Genomic DNA, 19,201 nt, shown 5'->3' on the forward strand with positions numbered 1-19,201 from the left:
TTCATTTAGTTTTGCTGGTGAAAAATAAATTACTTCACTTCTTATCCATAAAACGGTGCAGGCCGCTACCATAGAGAATGTGTTAACACCACTAGCTTGTAATGGATGCAATCACATTATTACTATCTAAATTTTTGTTTATTTTTCAACAGACTGGTGTCTGAAAATCATGCTGTCTTACATTTCTGTTCCTCTGTAACCTTAACTATTATTCCTACTGTGTAAAGGGAAGCACAAATTTAAGGTGACAAAGCACCAGTTGGTGGATGTGAAGTATACTACGAAAGCAGAAACCTATGAAAGCTTCAGAGCCATTATGAAATAACTGACCTATATGAAACTGCTACCATGGTTCACAAATTTATTGTCAGGTTCCAGCCTCTAGCTGTTCTCTGATTGTTCTAAATACTTGACAAACTGAAGCCTTTTCACTTTCCGTTGAAATTGCCTCATCTCCCTGTCAGAGCGCCATGGGGGACTCCATTACTTTTCCGACTTCTTTCCCCTACTGACAAGTCATTTAGCTGGCTTCTTGTTGTGAAGGCTGTCCATGTCAAATTAGCCAGGGCCCCTATTGTCCTTATTACCACTCGAAAAGCCATCATGAGTAATGCTATGGGGTCCCTCAGTTGTCATCATTTGTCAGAAAGAAAGGGAGTGTGGTTACATATAGCTGACAGGTAATTTCAGTGTCTACAATTACCCCAATTAGTCTTGTCATAAACAATTCGATAAATGCACACCAATACAAACAGATAAACACACCAAGGTTTCTCACTATTAATGTCATGTAATGGGTAAATCAGTGATATAATGCTATATTTTATTTATTTATTTATTTAAACTATCCTCAGCTGCAAGCTGGCAGTTGCTACCTGGTCAGCACAAATTGTACTATCTACTTTCATTAGCTCATCACCACAAGAGAATATGAAAGGCTGTGACAAAATTCATTTAGAGAGAGAGAGAGAGAAAGAGCAGATTGCCTAAAGCAGGTGTTACAACAAAGATAAAACAAAGGTTTTCTTTAGTCAGTTTAGTACTGCAATGGGTTTTAGAGAAGAATACTTTGTGTTTAAAAAACAAATGTGAAATATGAGAGAGACTGAAAGACAGAGAATGCAGTGAAATATATTCATTTTGAAATTAGAAGCATCTTTTTTCTTCTTTTTTTTCTCCCAGTTCAGTCAGTGGGCATGACATTTAACAATATATATTAAAGCCTGATTTTCAGAACCAGTTATTTCATACACAGTATTAATGCAATTCTCTCCATCTATTGATTCTAGAATTTTAAAAGATACACATTGTAATGCGGTACAGTCCCTGCATTATATTATGTTAAACAGACCCTGCTATTCCTCAGTTCAGAACGATTTGATTATGGGCATAATAATTTCAATTCACTGGACAGTCAATAATATTACAAGGTTAAGTATTTTCAGGCATAAAATATTGGAATCAGCAACTGCTCTTTTTAAAGCATAATGTAGCCCTGTTATAACACAATATCAAAAAAGGCTGCTTTAAATCAGATCTATATTCAATACTGAATTAAGACCTGTTAAGCTTATTCTTGTGATCCAGATAAATAAATGTTCAAATCTCAACATCTCTAGAGTCCACTGCACCCTGTCTGTTTGCTGACCGCAGACTTAAGTGATGGCTGAAAAACCCAACACAAGCATGTTGTTGTAGGAAATTGCTTTTGGCAACTATTTGTTCAAGCTCAAGATTTTTTTTAAATGAACACTAAGAACCCACCAGAAAACAGGACAGGTCTCCCTAATGAGTAATCTATTTTAGCACAGTCTTGTCTAGGCATGACAGTTTACTGAGAGGCTTGAAAAACTCGTAATTACCAGTGTTACAGGGCAATTAATGTATATTACACTGCACTACTCATGGCAGCAACTGTCATTTTCTCAATAAAAATGAGTACTCTTCAGCTAAAGGTGACATTAATTGGGACTTTAATGACTATGCAGAGGAGCTGAAGCCAAATATGAACAAAACAGCGATTCAATGAGCGACTTCAGAAACGAGAAAATTGTACTAAAATGAGATTAATTGCTGTTTAGAAAAAGGAAAGAACCTAAAAAGCTATTAAATTGCAGGGTTTGGGTGCCCGGGTGATGGTTGTGATGTTAATCTTGCATTCTCACAGCAGGCAAATATTCACTAAATTCAGAGCCTTTTGACAGCAGGAAAAATCATGTATGCTTAACTTCAATCCATCAAAAATATATTTCAGCTTTTATCAGTGTTCTAAATACTTCTGCAATTTCAAAAATTACTGCTCCATTCCTTGGCTGTCATCATGCAAATGTGAACACTGTCAATATTGCTATGAAAAATTCCCTGGCTTCAAAAGGCCTACTTCGGTGATAAAGAAAGAAAAACGTGAAGATTAGAATTGCAAAACACACACTACTAATACAACAGAAAGCAAACAATAAGAATTTAATATTTAAGTTGTGGAAACTGCTAAAATAGAAAATGATGGGGTGTTTGTGTGTGTGGGAAAAAAATAAAAGAAAATTATTTCTGAAAATCGTTCAAAGCTTGTAACTTTATAGTTAATTACTCATCACAAATAATTAGGACATAATTTTGCAGCTTAACTTCAGGTGATATAATTATTAAAACTGCTCTGTAGTTTCTGAAAGACTCTATCCCTACTACTTAATTCTTTCAAGCAATTATATAATTTCTTTTCTTTATAGCCTTTTCAACTGTCATGATGAGTGTATACATAAAACATTGCACTTAAACTCTGACATATAAGAGGGATAAACATAGCTCTGACTCACTTTGAAGTTATATCTCCTGTAACTTGAAATTTGAAAATAGAAAATTAGTTTAGCAACTACATATAAGAATAGACATACTAGGTCAAACCAATGGTCCATCTAGCCCAGTAACAATACCCTGTCTTCTGACAGTGTTGAACTTTATATAAGCAGCACAAAGTCTATAACATTTGCACCCTTGAATAGATAAGAAGAGACATTACAGTACTTCACAATTTCGCATTCCATAATCAATTCTGTTTGTTCTGCATTTTAATAATTAAATAGCCATCTCATCAACAGATTATAAACCTCAAGACACATTAACACACATACAGTTCTGGCTATACCCAAGAACCCACATCCACTCAATGACATAATGAAAGAAAAAATAATGGTGGTGTTATATATCTTCAAATCAGCTGATTCTAAAAACAGAGAAATATTATTATTTGCATTATCAATTACTATTATTTACCACATTTAACCATTCACATGCGTATGTGAATGTATGTGCGTGTGGCACACCTATGTTTATTAAATACAAACAGCAGGCTAACCCAAAATTACAGTTATGAATTTAAACAAATAAGGAAGGGAAAAAGTTCAATGGAACTAGTCACAGTAGGAAGTACTATGCCCAGAAGTGTGTGCTTGATTGGGACCTCACTTTTAATAAAAGTAATTTACCCATACTGTACACAGTACATTTGATAACTAGTTAAGACCGTTCATTATAGAACTATTACATAAAGTATTGCAAAATGGATAAGTTACTGTGGGAACCTTAACTTAAACATACACTTTAGAAAATTAACATAGTTAAACTTAATGTTGCATTGAAAAAGATTTTTGCATTTAACTTCCTTGTTTTTTAAAGAAAAAAAAACCACAGAAGACAAAACTGCATGTGTTTAACATTAGCATTTAAATAACCCATTTAGGCTTTGAAGTTCACCCTTCACTTATGTGAATGAGGCAAGTTTGCTTCAGCTACAGTTGTGATAGAAGTTTCTGCAAAGCTGGTTTAACAAAGCAACACCATCAGTCTAGATTTGGATCGCGGTGTGTTTGCAATGAAATGTCTAAAACCTTTTTTTGAAATGAAACCTTTTAATTTGCATGTATATCCTGAAGCCATAGGGTCTGAGTCTTATCCCTTTGGCTGTGTAAGGGGGCATAGTCTAAATAAGAATCAGGCCCATAGTATACACACATTATTTGTCCCTGTGATTCCCTTAGAGCTATTTTTGGAGGATTCTGCTGTGCGTGTTTCATTTACAGCAGTCCCAGTAATATTGGGCAACACCTGTTGTATCTCGACAGTCAAGCATGGAAAATATGAAGTTGTTGCTAAAAAGTGTTTTTTCCATTCCATTATAGTTTAATATTTTAGATTTGAAAACCCCAAATTTAGCAAAGAGACTATTTATCAGAAGCACCAGCCACAGGGCAAGTTTGAGCTGTAGTTTCTTTGTTCAGTAATTCTTCAAGTTATTAGAGATAGAAAGAAAGATTTGTTTTGGTAAGCTGGAAAACAAATTTATTTCTCTCATACTCTCCATACTCAACAAAAGACTACTTGGTATTTTTCTTAAACTTAAAAAAGAGAAAAACACCTCTTGATGGCACCAAAGAAGGAAAGTATCAACCCAAATTGAGAAAAGTGATGGAGAAAGCTGAATAAAAACTGAGCTAGAGCTTCCTCTTCTATAATACACACTCAAATGTGGTCACATACGGTATGTACATATCACAGTAGTGACTCAAGTATCTCAGAATTCAAAGGACCGGACTGCATTACCATAACAAACACACATTCCAAGTTTTATAATTGGGTCTGTTTAAATTTGCATTGACACAACTGAAATGTTAATGCACCTATTCGCTGCCCTCACACTTTGCTTTTCCTCTTCCTCTTTTTTCCCCCAGCTTTTGTCTTCATTTTATCTTCATTACTTGCACAATATAACTTCATGTGTTACATCTAAGTCTACATTTATACATTCCTGTATGCATTTTTGGCAGGTGACTCTGCTCTTTCATCTTATTAAAAGAATGAACTTTTCAGAATGTAAATTATATGCAGGTGAAGCTTGCTATAAAAGCAGAATGCATTTTTTCTTAAAAACTTAAGAAAAGATTTTGTTTGTACGTAAGTAAAGGAATTAAAGAAACAGAGCCCTAGATTCTGCAACTGCAAGAGGTCAAATGAAGGCAATATAAACTCTCAACTTAGCAAGGTACTTAAGTATATGCCTTCTATAAGCATGTGAATAGCTCCACAGACTCAAAGAGGGGGAATTCAGCGGGTATCACGCTGAATTAGGGAACAAGTCAATGGGATTTCTTGCTTGAAAGTAGCCAGATCAGGCCTTTATAGTTGGTAGTTTCAAAATATTTATGTCATATTGCAATTTAAGAATGTATCTTTTTAAACGTAAAGAAGGAACTGAGAAGCCACTGTACATGGTGGGAGTGAGGAGAAATGGGAGATGTATCCTTTGTTGAGGTATTCTTGAGCAATCCTATACCATTTATGTATAGTATTTTTTTTTTAAAGTGACAATACTCCATTATGTTGCATATACCATTTTTACTATACAGATCCCACGGATTTCAACAGAATTTGAACTGTATTGTAGTATTTCACATTAGACATTGACATAAATGGCACAAGCATTCCCAGACGATATCAGGAGTCCTTTCCTGTTTAGCAGTTACTCTGTAGGACACTCATTATTATGAATACAGAAAAGGGGAAATCCAGTAATAGTAGAGGACTGTTGTTGCTTTCCCCTCTTTTCAAAAACTACTAGGACTGTCTGTAATCAGGGCCATCCTATTTAATTTCATAAAGCTGTGGCTGCTGAAGGCTGAAATACTTTGGTCTCATTTTGGTTGCTGGGTTTGATGTGGGGGTGGCTGGGTGATGTTAGTGGCATGTGATATACAGGAGGTCAGACTGGATAATCTGGCCTTAAATGCTATGACTTTCTTGGCCATTCTCTAAAGCACTATATTGAGCTTCTCATTGATGGCTGTCCTCAGCAGTTGACCTAAAAGGGTTCAAACATGTCAAGACTGTAGACCAGAAAGGTCCTCCAGTATTTAAAACAATCATAAACATACATTAACATGGCAATATTAACATTCAACTACCAATACATTTCCATTTGATTTTCTAATGTCATCACTAACAAAGAAAACAAATAATAAAAATTACACGTATAATGCTAAGGGTAGGACAGAAACTCACAAAATTCTCTAAGCTCAGTAAAACCTCAAGACTCATACATTTAATAATTGATAGGTTGTGGCTTAGCTCAGCGAAGTGGTACATTAATGGTAAATTATTATCAATTCTAGGTGACAGTAGCTAGTTACATTTTGGATACACATCAAAACTTCATTACGTTACCTAATGACAGGAAAGCCATTGTGATTTCTTGAATTTGTGAATTGACAAGTTAACAAACAAACAACAAATCAGCACAAAATGTACCTTGTTCATTTATTTTGACAAGTGTAATTTAGTTGGGTTGTTTGCAGAGACTGAACCTGGGACCTATGATTTTCCACCACTTCAGCTAAAGACAAGGCCCATTATGATGGAGGCAGTAGCACGTGTAAATCTCTCTATACCTGACTTACCAACTACAGAGGAAATGTGTTAGAATGATTGCAATCATTTTCAGAAAAGAGAGCAGTGGAGAGGTGAATTTTTTTTCTCAAATATACAGGGCCTCCCAGAGGGGGGGCAAGTGGGGCAATTTGCCCAAGGCCCTGCAGGGGCCCCAAGGAGAATTTTCGGTGGCACTTTGGCAGCGGATCCTTCGAACATACCCGGAGTGAAGGACCTGCTGCTGCTTCTTCTGCTCCGGGTCTTCGGCGGCAGGGGTCCTTCCGCTCCATGTCTTCGGTGAAGTGCCCCGAAGATCCGGAGCGGAAGGACCCCCACCACTGGAGACCCCAGGCCCCATGAATCCTCTGGGCGGCCCTGTAAATATATAAACCCTTGGATTTTTGCTTGATTTGGATAACTTTTCCAAACTTGTTGCTAATCAAGTGTGGATATTTCAAGCCCCTGGATACAAGTATTATGCAAGTTATCAACATCTTATATTGTCCCATATTGACCAGTACCAGCTGCTTCGGGAAACAGATCTAAAACTCCCATTAGTGACAATTTTGTAATTTACTAACATCATCCTCTTGGGGGAAACCACTTTGATTTTCTATATCCCATCTAGTGTAAGAGAAGATATATACAGTAAAAGCTTTATTATCCAGCATATTGGGGGAATGTGGGGTGCTGGTTAGTCAAAAATTCTGGTTAGCTAAGAGTTATACTTACAAATGGAATACCAATTCTCAAAGAATTAGAATACAATAAAATGAATAAAGTATAAATAGTATACAGGTACTCACCAATCCTGTCGTAGTACTGCACTGCAGAGTGGTTGGTTTCTTGAAGCACTTCAATATATACAGGTAAAGTTTTCTATACAGTAGGTTCTCTTATGACACTACTTATCACTATGGGTAGCGCATGGCGTACACCCAGATCAGTAAAAATACACTTAACACTAAAACTATACTAAACAAAATTTAATGTTTCTTTGATGATTCAGATGGCACTTCAGGATCTTGCAGTGCCTCAGGGTCATCATTATCAACATCAATTATCATTGTAGACATAGAAGAGGTAGGACACTGGGCTGAATCTGTAATGACCCTGTGGTCTTGGCTACACTTGCGAGTTACAGTGCAATAAAGGAGCCCCAGGTGCACTAGCTTACTATCCGTCCACTCTGGCAAGGCACGTAGAGTGCTCTGACTCCGTGGCTACAGCGCTGCTGGTACGCCATCTCGCCAAGTGGAATAAAGTTTGCTGCACCTCCGCTGGAGCGATGCAGCGCCAGTGTGGACGCCCTGGTCCTATAGTGCACTCTGATCAGCCTCCAGAAGTGTCCCACAATGCCTGTGCTAGCCACTTTGGTCATCACTTTGAACTCTACTGCCCTCCCCTCAGGTGACCCACCCTTTAAATTCTCTGGGAATTTTGAAAAATCCCTTCCTGTTTTCTCAGCCAGGGGTGGAGTGCTATCAGCGAATCTTTCCAGGTGACCATGGCTCCATGCGCCAGGCGAGCCCCAGTATGGAGCAAATGGCAAGTTGCTGGACCTCATCAGTGTTTGGGGGAAGGAAGCTGTCCAGTCCCAGCTGCGCTCCACCCATAGGAATTACCATACCTTCGGGCTGATATCAAGGGACATGATGGAAAGGGGCCATGACCGGGACGCACCGCAGTGCAGGATTAAAGTGAAGGAGCTGCGGAATGCCTACCACAAAGCCCATGAGGCAAACTGCTGCTTCGGCGCTGCCCCTGCGACTGCCATTTCTACAAAGAGCTGGACGTGATACTTGGGGGCAACCCCACCTCCACTCCAGGGACCACCATGGACACTTCAGAGCCCAGTTCAACAAGGCAGGAGGAGCAGGAGGAGCAAAGTGGGAGCGAGGGTGCTGAGGTGGAGGAAGACACCCCAGAATCCCTAGATGCATGCAGCCAGGAGCTGTTCTCAAGCAAGGAGGAAGGTAGCCAGTCGCGGCGGCCGGTTCTTGGGGAAGGACAAACACCAGAGGAGGTTCCCAGTAAATGGCTTTTATTTTGGGAAGGAAGTTATTCGGTGTGGGCTCTCGGGGCGAGGAGGGTTAGGGCTGCATGCATGCCTAAATGCGGAATAGGCCATTGATGTGCTCTCTCACATTGTGGTAATTGCCCTCAGTGATCTCTTCAAAGGTCTCATCCAGAACTTGGGCAATGTGCTTGCGCAGGTTTCTCAGGTCCTGTGGTCCTTGTCCCAGTCAGGTTAACTTGTCTGCGCCACTGTGCCGTGAGGGGCAGGGGGACCATTGCTACACATAGGCAAGCTACATATGGGCCAGGGTGGAAGCTGCATTGCAGTAGAAGACCCTCCCTTGCTTCCCAGGTCACCCTCAGCAGCGAGATATCTTCCAGGATGAACTCCTGTGGAAAATGTGGGGACAGTGTTCAGTTTAGGGGCTCCCTGCCACTGTCAGCTCTCCCCAAAGCACAGAAACCCAGAGGACAGTACAGCCATGAAACAATCAGTCCCGCTTGACCCTGTGCTTACTCACCATTTTGGGGTTCCTGTGGTTATGTGCACTCACTTTAGGACAGACAAATTATGCTATTGTGTAGACTGTGCTTGTCCTTAAGTACGGGGGAATCATTGCTCTGTCTGGTGTGAACAATGCTGCCTCTGTTAAGTGTTGCATTTTGCCTTTACAGATGCAACCTTGAGATCTCAGCCGTCCGTGTTATCACCGGCTGAAAGACTCCAAAGAATCAGAAAGAGGCCACATAGAAGCAAGGAAGACATGTTGCATGAAGTAATGCAGCATTCAAGTAATGAAAATCAAAAAGTGCAGGAGTGGCGGGAGAGCGAGAGGAGGGTCCGCCAGCAGAATACGGATCGCCGGCCCCAAAGCACGGAGTGGCTGCTAAGTATCGTGGAGCGCCAAGCGGACTCCATAGAGGTGCTCGTAGCAACAGAGGCGGAGCGCTACCGCGCCCGCCCCCCCCCCACTACAGGCCCCCCCCTTGTCCCAAAACTCTTTTCCTTGTGCCCCCATCTCACCTCCAATCCACTTTCCCCAACATCCGGGTTCTTACCACCACCAGCTGCCTCCAAACACCTGTAGCTTCACCATCCAGCCCTGAAAACTACGACCCTTACCCACTGCACTCAACCCCCATCACCATGCAGTACAGCCATCCTGAAGTGCAACACTCATTGCACAGCACTCCAGACACGACATACGCAAATCTGTGATTCTATCGTTCCCCACCCCGTTGCCCTTTCTGTTTCCCAAGCAGTTGTCTCTCTTTTCAATAAATGAATTTTCTTTTCAAAAAATGGATTTTTTGGCTTTGAAAACATTCTTTATTATTGCATAAAGTAAAAGATACCTTAGCCCAGGAAAGAAACAGGCACCGCAAGTCAGCATAGCAAACACAGAGTCCTACTAACATTGGAACCACTGCACTTCACTCCTGTGCAGGGGACCAGATATTACTGGTGGCTTTCAGCCTCAAATTGCTCCCTCAAGGCATCTCTAATCCTTGCAACCCCGCGCTGGGCCCCTCTAATAGCCCTGCTCTCTGGCTGTTCAAATTCAGCCTCCAGGTGTTGAACTTCCGAGTTCCATGCCTGAGTGAATCTTTCACCCTTCCCTTCACAAATGTTATGGAGGGTACAGCACGCGGCTATAACCGCGGGGATGCTGTCATCAGCCAGGTCCAGCTTCCCATACAAAGAGTGCCAGCGGTCCTTTAAACAGCCAAAAGCACCCTCCACAGTCATTCTGCACCAGCTCAGCCTGTTGTTGAACCGCTCCTTGCTGTTGTCAAGGCTCTCTGTGTAGGGTTTCATGAGCTACGGCATTAAAGGATAAGTGGGGTCTCCAAGAATCACAATGGGCATTTCAACTTCCCCTACTGTGATCTTCTGGTCTGGGAAAAAAGTCCCAGCTTGCAGCTTCCTGAACAGGCCAGTGTTCCAAAAGCAGCGTGTATCATGCACCTTTCCGGGCCAACCTGCGTTAATGTCAATGAAATGCCCACGGTGATCCACAAGCGCCTGGAGAACCATCGAGAAACACCCCTTCTGATTAACGTACTCGGAGGATAGGTGGGCTGGTGCCAGAATTGGAATATGCGTGCCATCTATCGCCCCTCTGCAGTTAGGGAAACCCATTTGTGCAAAGCCAGCTACAATGTCATACACGTTACCCAGAGTCACAGTTCTTCTGAGCAGGATGCGATTAATGGCCCTGCAAACTTGCATCAACACGGTTCCAATGGTCGACTTCCCCACTCCAAACTAGTTAGCGACCAATCGGTAGCTGTCTGGAGTTGCCAGCTTCCAGATTGCAATAGCCATCTGCTTCTCCACCGTCAGGGCAGCTCTCAATCTTGTGTCCTTGTGCTGCAGGGTGGGGGTGAGCTCCTCACACCGTCCCATGAAAGTGGATTTTCTCATCTGAAAGTTCTGTAGCCACTGCTTGTCATCCCAGACTTGCATAACGATGTGATCCCACCACTCAATGCTTGTTTCCTGAGCCCAAAAGCAGCATTCCACAGTGGTGAGCATGTCCGTGAATGTCACAAGCAAACTCGTGTCATATACGTTACTCAAGTCGATAGCATCATCGGAGCCCTCATGATCACTTTGGATCATAAGGAATAACTCTACCGCCAAACGTGATGTGCTGGCAAGACTCGTCAGCATACTCCTCAGCAGTTTGGGCTCCATTCCTGCAGACTGAAAGGGAAGACAGAGCATGCAGTACAAAAAACGTTGAAAGATGGCACCAAATGTGGACAGAAGCAAAGGGAATGCTGGGATGTGAACCGATACATCACAGGGCGTTAGCACAGGACCCAGAATGCCCTGCACGCCCCACCCCCTTCCCACAAGCCACAGCACCAGAATGGGAAGAGGTACTCTGTGGGATAGCTGCCCATAATGCACCATTCCCAATGCTACTGCAAGTGCTGCAAATGTGGCCATGCCAGTGCGCTTGCAGCTGTCAGTGTGGACAGACTGCAGCGCTTTCCCTACTGCGCTCTATGAAGGCAGGTTTAACTCACAGCACTCTATATCTGTAAGTGTAGCCATGCCCTATGACACACTCTGGAAGCTGCTTTTTTGAATAAAAATCCCTGATATCAGCTTGCTTATTTGTCTTCTGCCTCTTCTGCATAAAAGTAGAGTGCTGCATGTGAAATTGCATAACCTCTTGGGCAGTATACTAGTCCTGGTTACTAGACTGAAGATTTGTATTTGGAGATATCAAATGCTGGATAATAGAGCTTTTACTTTATACTACACACAAAGAATATGTATAATTCTGTTCATTTTTTACTAAACTCTTGGCCCCAGTAACATTATCATATGGCAGTGAGTTCTACAGGTTAATTATGCAGTGTGTAAAAATGTATAACCTTAGCAGTTTTTAAATGGTTATTTTTCTATATTTCATTGTTATAGAAATAAGTAAGAAAGCCCAAATAAAATAATGAATGATGTAGACATGGTTATGTATTTTTTATCATATTATTTCTCTCATGGAAGTCTTTCTATGTCTAATTATTTTCACTGACCTTCTTTAAATCTTTTCCATTTCTCCTTTCTGAAACAGGACAATTTCAAATTGAAGACCGTATTTAAGGCCACAAATCTAGCCTCAAAAGCCAAGACTAACCTAAAAACTTCAAAACCAAACCAGATCTTTGGCTTTTAGTTGCAGAATTTATGCAAGTATAAAAATATTGGCCAATAGCAGTCTGCAGGTATGAATAGAAATTATGACTACTTCTGCGCTGTTTTTCCTATCCTCAAAATCTGTTTGTCTGGTTTATGGCTATATGCAACAATCACCTCTTAAGTACGTAATCAGGGCCTTTAAATGGTTCAAAGCCGAGCCTATTTCAAGAAAATGAAAACAAGTTCACCCTCTGCAATCTTGCTATCTATTGTTAAAGGCCCCATCTACACAGAAAACTTACTTTGGTATAACTTAAAATGTGAATTTAAACCGGTTACTTATAGAGATATAGCCCCCCTCAACACTGGTATAAGTGCCTTTTTTGTTTAATATAAACCCCTTCCCAAGTGACATAAGCTAAACCAAAAATTGCTACTCTTATTGCAAAATAAGAGTGTCCATATGGGTGTTACATAGGTTTAACTATATTGTATAAGTGCTAAATTACTTTCTCATGTAGACGTTGAGACATCTAGCTGATACATCTTCTGCTCTCCCTGCTCAGAGGGATACATTCTACACTTGGAGAAACACTGGTAGGACACTTCTTTCTTACACTGGTCTACACTACACACTCCTGAGAGAGGTAGCTATATTGACCTAACCCTTGGTGTGGACAGAACGAGGAAGAATTCTTCAATTGACCTAGCTACTGCCTGTTGGGGAGGTAGATTACCTGTGCTGATGAGAGAAGCCCTCTCATCAGCATAGGTAGTGTTTACACTGAAGCACAATGCTTAATTTGTGCCAAGGCTTGCCAGGGCTGAGCCCTGGCACCTCTAGGCTTGGCAGTTCATAGCCCTGGCACCTCTAGGATTGCTGCATCAGTTATGAAAGTAAAAAAAAATTCTTGAGTCCCAGCACCTCTTTCATTAAAAATTAAGCACTGTTGGAGCACTACACAGGCACGGCTGCAGCGATGCAGCTGCACTGCTGTAGCTTTTAAAGTGTAGGTATAGCCTTACATGCTTTGATGAGCAATGACTTAACAATGTTGACATTTAAAGTATCGTTGGCATCTGAGTTAGCCCCCGTTGAACAACTGGGACAGTTCACACCTCAGAGCTGTGGTTTCAAACTCTGTGAAAACTCAGATACACTGGTTACACTCCATTCACATTTTGAAGGTTCTCCCTGCAAAAGAACCTAAAAGAAAGGAAAAGAAAGATACACACTAACTTTTTTTTTTAAATGAAAGCTGAGACTCATCTGCCCATGCCTCTTCAGCTAGCCCTTTGTGTTCCCCTAGCGGATATACCCCACACTTTGGAAGTCACTGCATTAGAGGATACATGCTTATTCCAGGATCCGAATGGGTGGGCTGGTTCTTCCTTGCCTATTTAAATATTGGTCAAGTAGTAAAAATAATAAAGAGGTCACATCAGAATTCATTCAGGTTTTTCTGGCTTGCAGCAGTCATTCATGGAGAGGAGGCCATGAAGCCTGAAGATTAGTATGTACCCTTCCATTATACTTAAAATCCTTGGCAATGGCAGAATGGCAAGGAGGCACCTTTGGGTAAAAACTAACCAGACTAGTTTCCCCCACCCATGCAGAAAAGTTATACTGCTCTTATGCTTATTTTAAATCATGTGGGCTATGGCCCTAGCTGGAGGAAGAGAAGTTGACTGAACAAAATTTGATTTGTTAAGAAGCTCATTTAAATGAGCCCAGCACTTCCCAGTCATATCCTTAACTTTCCAGGATGATACATCTATCTTGCTTTAGATTTCCATAGTAAAATCACATGACAGAAAGCAGTATCTACCGGCTTCTAGGGCACAGTAATACTAGAAGCCCAAACATAATTTGCTAGATCAGAACCTACATATTTATTCTAACAGTAAGTGACTAGGTTAAAGACAACAAAGGACTGAAGTTCATCCTTAACCATCAATGGCAGTAAAGGACTTCTCTAACATGTTTATTATTTAATTAATGAAAAATAAATAAGATAATATTAAAACTAGGGCTGTCAAGCAATTAAAAGAATTAATCGTGATTAATCACGAGATTAATCATGTGATTAATCACATTGATAAAGATTAATAGAATGCCATTTATTTAAATATTTTTGGATGTTTCCTACATTGTCAAATATATTGATTTCAATTACAACACAGAACATAAAGTGTACAGTGTTCATTTTATATTTATTTTTTATTACAAATGTTTGCATTGTAAAAAACAAAAGAAATAGTATATTTCAATTCACTTAATACAAGTACTATAGTGCAATCTCTTTATCATAAAAGTTGAACTTACAAATGTACCATTATGTACAAAAAAATAACTGGACTCAAAAATAAAAATGTAAAACTCCAGAGCCACAAGTCCACTCAGTCCTACTTTAGCCAATCGCTCAAACAAACAAGTTTGGTTACATTACAGGAGATAATGCTGTCCGCTTCTTGTTTACAATATCACCTGAAAGTGAGAACAGGTATTTGCACGGCACTGTTGTAACCAGCGTCACAAGATATTTACGTGCCAGATGCACTAAAGATTCATATGTCCCTTAATGTTTCAACTACCATTCCAGAGGATATGTGTCCATGCTGATGATGGGATCTGCTTGATAACGATCCAAAGGAGAGTGGACCGACGCATGCTCATTTTTATCATCAGAGTCAGATACCACCAGCAGAAGGCGGATTTTCTTTTTTGGTGGTTCGGGTTCTGTAGTTTACACATCTGAGTGTTGCTCTTTTAAGCCTTCTGAAAGCATGTTCCACACCTCGTCCCTCTTAGATTTTGGACGGCACTTCAGATTCTTAAACCTTGGGTCGAGTGCTGTAGCTATTTTTAGAAATCTCACATTGATACCTTCTCTGCGTTTTGTCAAATCTGCAGTGAAAGTGTTCTTAAAACGAACATGTGCTGGGTCATCATCTGAGACTGCTATCACATGAAATATATGGCACAATGTGGGTAAAACAGAACAGGAGACAAAAGTGCCATGTGAACATATGATCTCACTTTCAGGTGACATGGTAAATCAGAAGCAGGCAGCAGTATCTCCCGTAAATGTAAAGAAACTTGTTTGTCTTAGCAATTGGCTGAACAAGAAGTAGGACTGAGTGGATTTGTACACTCTAAAGTTTCACATTGTTTTGTTTTTAAGTGCAGTTATGTAACAAAAAAAATCTACATTTGTAAGTTACATTTTCATAACAGAGATTGCACTACAGTATTTGTATGAGATGAATTGAAACATACTATTTCTTTTATCATTTTTACAATGCAAATACTTGTAGTAAAAATAATATAAAGTGAGCACTGTACACTTTGTATTCTGTGTTGTAACAGAAATTGTGTTGAAAATGTAGAAAAACATCAAAAAATATTTAATAAATTTCAATTGGTATTCTGTTATTTAACAGTGAGATCAATCGCAATTAATATTTTTTAGTTAATCATGTGAGTTAACGGAGATTAACTGAAAGCCCTAATTAAAACTATGTGGTGGTACACACAAAAATAGAAAGGCAGAAAAGTTCCTGCTAGGGCTTAGACAGCTGGTATGTGGCAGTACGGCCTCTTGACAACTCTTTGAAATGGCTATCTTGTTCTGCAGAATTTCAGCTTTCATTATGAAAAGCATGGACACTTTTCACAGTCACCAGAATAGAGGCTCAACTTAAATGTATATCCAAAATTAAAAAACACAGTAAAAAAAAACTAAAGAGCCATCGTGGCTTAATAACCATGTAAAAGAAGCAGTGAGAGATAAAAAGGCATCTTTTAAAAAGTGGAAGTCAAATCCTAATGAGGTAAATAGAAAGGAGCATAAACACTGCCAAATTAAATGTAAAAATGTAATAAGAAAAGCCAAAAAGGAGTCTGAAGAACAGCTAGCCAAAAGCTCAGAAAGTATTAACAAAATGTTTTTTAAATACATCAGAAGCAGGAAGCCTGCTAAACAACCAGTGGGGCCCCTGGACGATCGAGATACAGAAGGAGCACTTAAAGACGATAAAAGTCATTGAGGAGAAACTAAATGAATTCTTTGCTTCAGTCTTCATGGCTGAGGATGTTAGAGAGATTCCCAAACTTGAGCAGTCTTTTGTAGGTGACAAATCTGAGGAACTGTCACAGATTGAAGTGTCACTAGAGGAGGCTTTGGAATTAACTGAGAAACTTAACAGTAACAAGTCACCGGGACGAGATGGTATTCACCCAAGAGTTCCGAAAGAACTCAAATGTGAAATTGCAGAACTATTATCTATGGTTTGTAACCTGTCCTTTAAATCAGCTACTGTACCCAGTGACTGGAAGATAGCTAATATAACACCAATATTTAAGAAGGGCTCTAGAGGTGATCCTGGCAATTACAGACTGGTAAGTCTAATGTCAGTACCTGGTAAATGAGTTGAAACAATAGTAAAGAATAAAATTGTCAGACACACAGAAGAACAAATTGTTGCACAAAACTCAACATGGTTTCTGTAAAGGGAGATCGTGTCTTACTAATCTATTAGAGTTCTTTGAGGGGGTCAACAAACATGTGGACAAGGGGGATCCAGTGGACATAATGTACTTAGATTTCCTGAAAGCCTTTCACAAGGTCCCTCACCAAAGGCTCTTACGTAAATTAACTTGTCATGGGATAAGAGGGAAGATCCTTTCATGCATTGAGAACTGGTTAAAAGACAGGGAACAAAGGGTAGGAATAAATGGTAAATTTTCAGAATGGAGAGGGGTAACTAGCGGTGTTCCCCAAGGGTCAGTCCTAGGACGAATCCTATTCAACCTATTCATAAATGATCTGGAAAAAGGGGTAAACAGTGAAGTGGCAAAGTTTGCAAACGATACTAAACTTCTCAAGATAGTTAAGACCAAAGCAGATTGAAGAACTTCAAAAAGATCTCACAAAACTAAGTGACTGGGCAACAAAATGGCAAATGAAATTTAATGTGGATAAATGTAAAGTAATGCACATTGGAAAAAATAACCCCAACTATACATACAATATGATGGGGGCTAATTTAGCTACATCTAATCAGGAGAAAGATCTTGGAGTCATCGTGGATAGTTCTCTGAAGACGTCCACACAGTGTGCAGCGGCCATCAAAAAAGCAAATGGGATGTTAGGAATCATTAAAAAAGGGACAGAGAATAAGACGGAGAATATCTTATTCCCCTTATATAAATCCATGGTAAGCCCACATCTTGAATACTGAGTACAGATGTTGTCCCCTCATCTCAAAAAAGATATACTGACATTAGAAAAAGTTCAGAAAAGGGCAACTAAAATGATTAGGGATTTGGAACAGTTCCCATATGAGGAGAGATTAAAGAGCCTACGACTTTTCAGCCTGGAAAAGTGGAGACTAAGGGGGCGATATGATAGAGGTATATAAAATCATGAGTGGAGTGGACAAAGTAAATAAGGAAAAGTTATTTACTTGTTCCCATAATATAAGAATTAGGGGCCACCAAGTGAAATTAATGGGTTGCAGGTTTAAAACAAATAAAAGGAAGTTCTTCTTCACTTAGCGCACAGTCAACCTGTGGAACTCCTTTCCTGAGAAGGTTGTGAAGGCTAGGACTATAACAGGGTTTAAAAGAGAACTGGATAAATTCATGGAGGTTAAGTCCATTAATGGCTATTAGCCAGGATGGGTAAGGAATGGTGTCCCTAGCCTCTCTTTGTTATAGGGTGGAGATAGATGGCAAGAGATCACTAGTTCATTACCTGTTAGGTTCACTCCCTCTGGGGCACCTGGCATTGGCCACTGTTGGTAGACAGGATACTGGGCTGCATGGACCTTTGGTCTGACCCAGTATGACCATTCTTATGTTCTTATGTTAAACCTCTAATAGTTACAGTTTTGAAGAAAACGTAAAAAATGTGAATCAAATGAAACTGATGCAGAAATGTCTACGTGAATCTTCAGAGCACAACAATAGCTGGAATAGTAGTAACTTTGAGGGATGTGAACTGCTCCATTTATCTGAGGGAGGTGTTAGCTCAGATGCCCAGTGATGATAATTTAAATACCAAAATGGTTTAATTCCTCATAAAAGTAAGGAGAGGGAGGACCAAAAGTCACTCACAATTTACTGTGGGTGTCCTTGCATTTTGGTACCACAAGGGGGTGGCATTTGGGAGGTACCACCACTTATTTTTCCCCCTTCCAAGGGGGAGGCAAGCCCAAGGAGTGTAACAGAACCCTTGGGCATATGCAAACTCTACTGAAGGAATCCAAGTTTAAGGAATCCAATGGAAATCAAAGCATACATGATTATATTTTGAACATCTGCACAATCTATTGTGAGTGGAGTCTCATTTGAATGACTCATATGAGTAGCGTTTACTATGTGAGTAGAGCTTGGAAGAGTATCACAACTTCTCCTTCCCCCCCAGTTTGATCCCTGGTCCCGCCCTAAGAGCTTACCATCTAACTCAGACAAAGTTTATGCACAGGACAAAAGCGTAGTCAAGGAGATCACTATATGAAAGGTTCACACAAGAAGTAGGATTTGGGGAGGGACTGGAGAGAAGAGGAGGTTGCTTGCCAGACAAAGATCTATCCCAAGTGTAAGGGGTAGCAGGAAAGAAAGGTGCAAATACAAGCCTAGAAGAAAGAGACAGACCGTTGCCAGGAGAGTGGACATAGGGGAGTATAGAGAATTACTATGTGACCATGGAGAAACTTAGTGATGACAACAACTTTAGTAGGTCATGCAGTATCTAATTTCTAAAAAAGGTTGTGGCTAAAATGGAAAAGTAATAGAATTTCAAGCTGTTGTAGCCAAGGTTCAGAGGCCAGCTGTAACAGGAGCAAGGATTTTGCAATAGAAAGACCATTCACCTAAGGCAAAATGAAAAATTCTGCTGGCAGCTGTTAGCAGAGGATTCATATGGAAAATTTTTTAGCAAAATAGTCTGAATAGCTGATGCACTGTTAAAGGGTGTCCTTTAAAGTTGCATTAAAATGTTAAGGAAACTAAAAGCCAATCATCATAACAGGTGACTAAAGTTTATTATAATCTCATGAAGTCAGTAGAGTAAATGCAAACATATAGTTTATTTTTGTCATCTG

The 19,201-nt window shown here is 40.1% G+C and overlaps 1 protein-coding gene across 5 annotated transcripts in view; it reads right to left on the reverse strand.

The window, feature by feature from the left end:
• The window catches only part of CDIN1 (CDAN1 interacting nuclease 1), a 195,166-nt gene that overhangs the window by 55,064 nt on the left and 120,901 nt on the right, over positions 1–19,201 (reverse strand). Inside the window, exon 12 of one of the 5 annotated variants that reach the window (XR_012159482.1) lies at positions 11,119–11,146. The exons of the other annotated variants lie outside the window; for them this stretch is intronic. The gene's annotated coding sequence lies outside the window, so the exon portion shown is untranslated. Of the gene's footprint in view, positions 1–11,118; positions 11,147–19,201 lie in introns of those variants that run through there. 5 annotated transcript variants of the gene reach the window in all.

Source organism: Lepidochelys kempii, chromosome 6 (assembly GCF_965140265.1).
Source record: "Lepidochelys kempii isolate rLepKem1 chromosome 6, rLepKem1.hap2, whole genome shotgun sequence".
Lineage (NCBI taxonomy): Eukaryota > Metazoa > Chordata > Testudines > Cheloniidae > Lepidochelys > Lepidochelys kempii.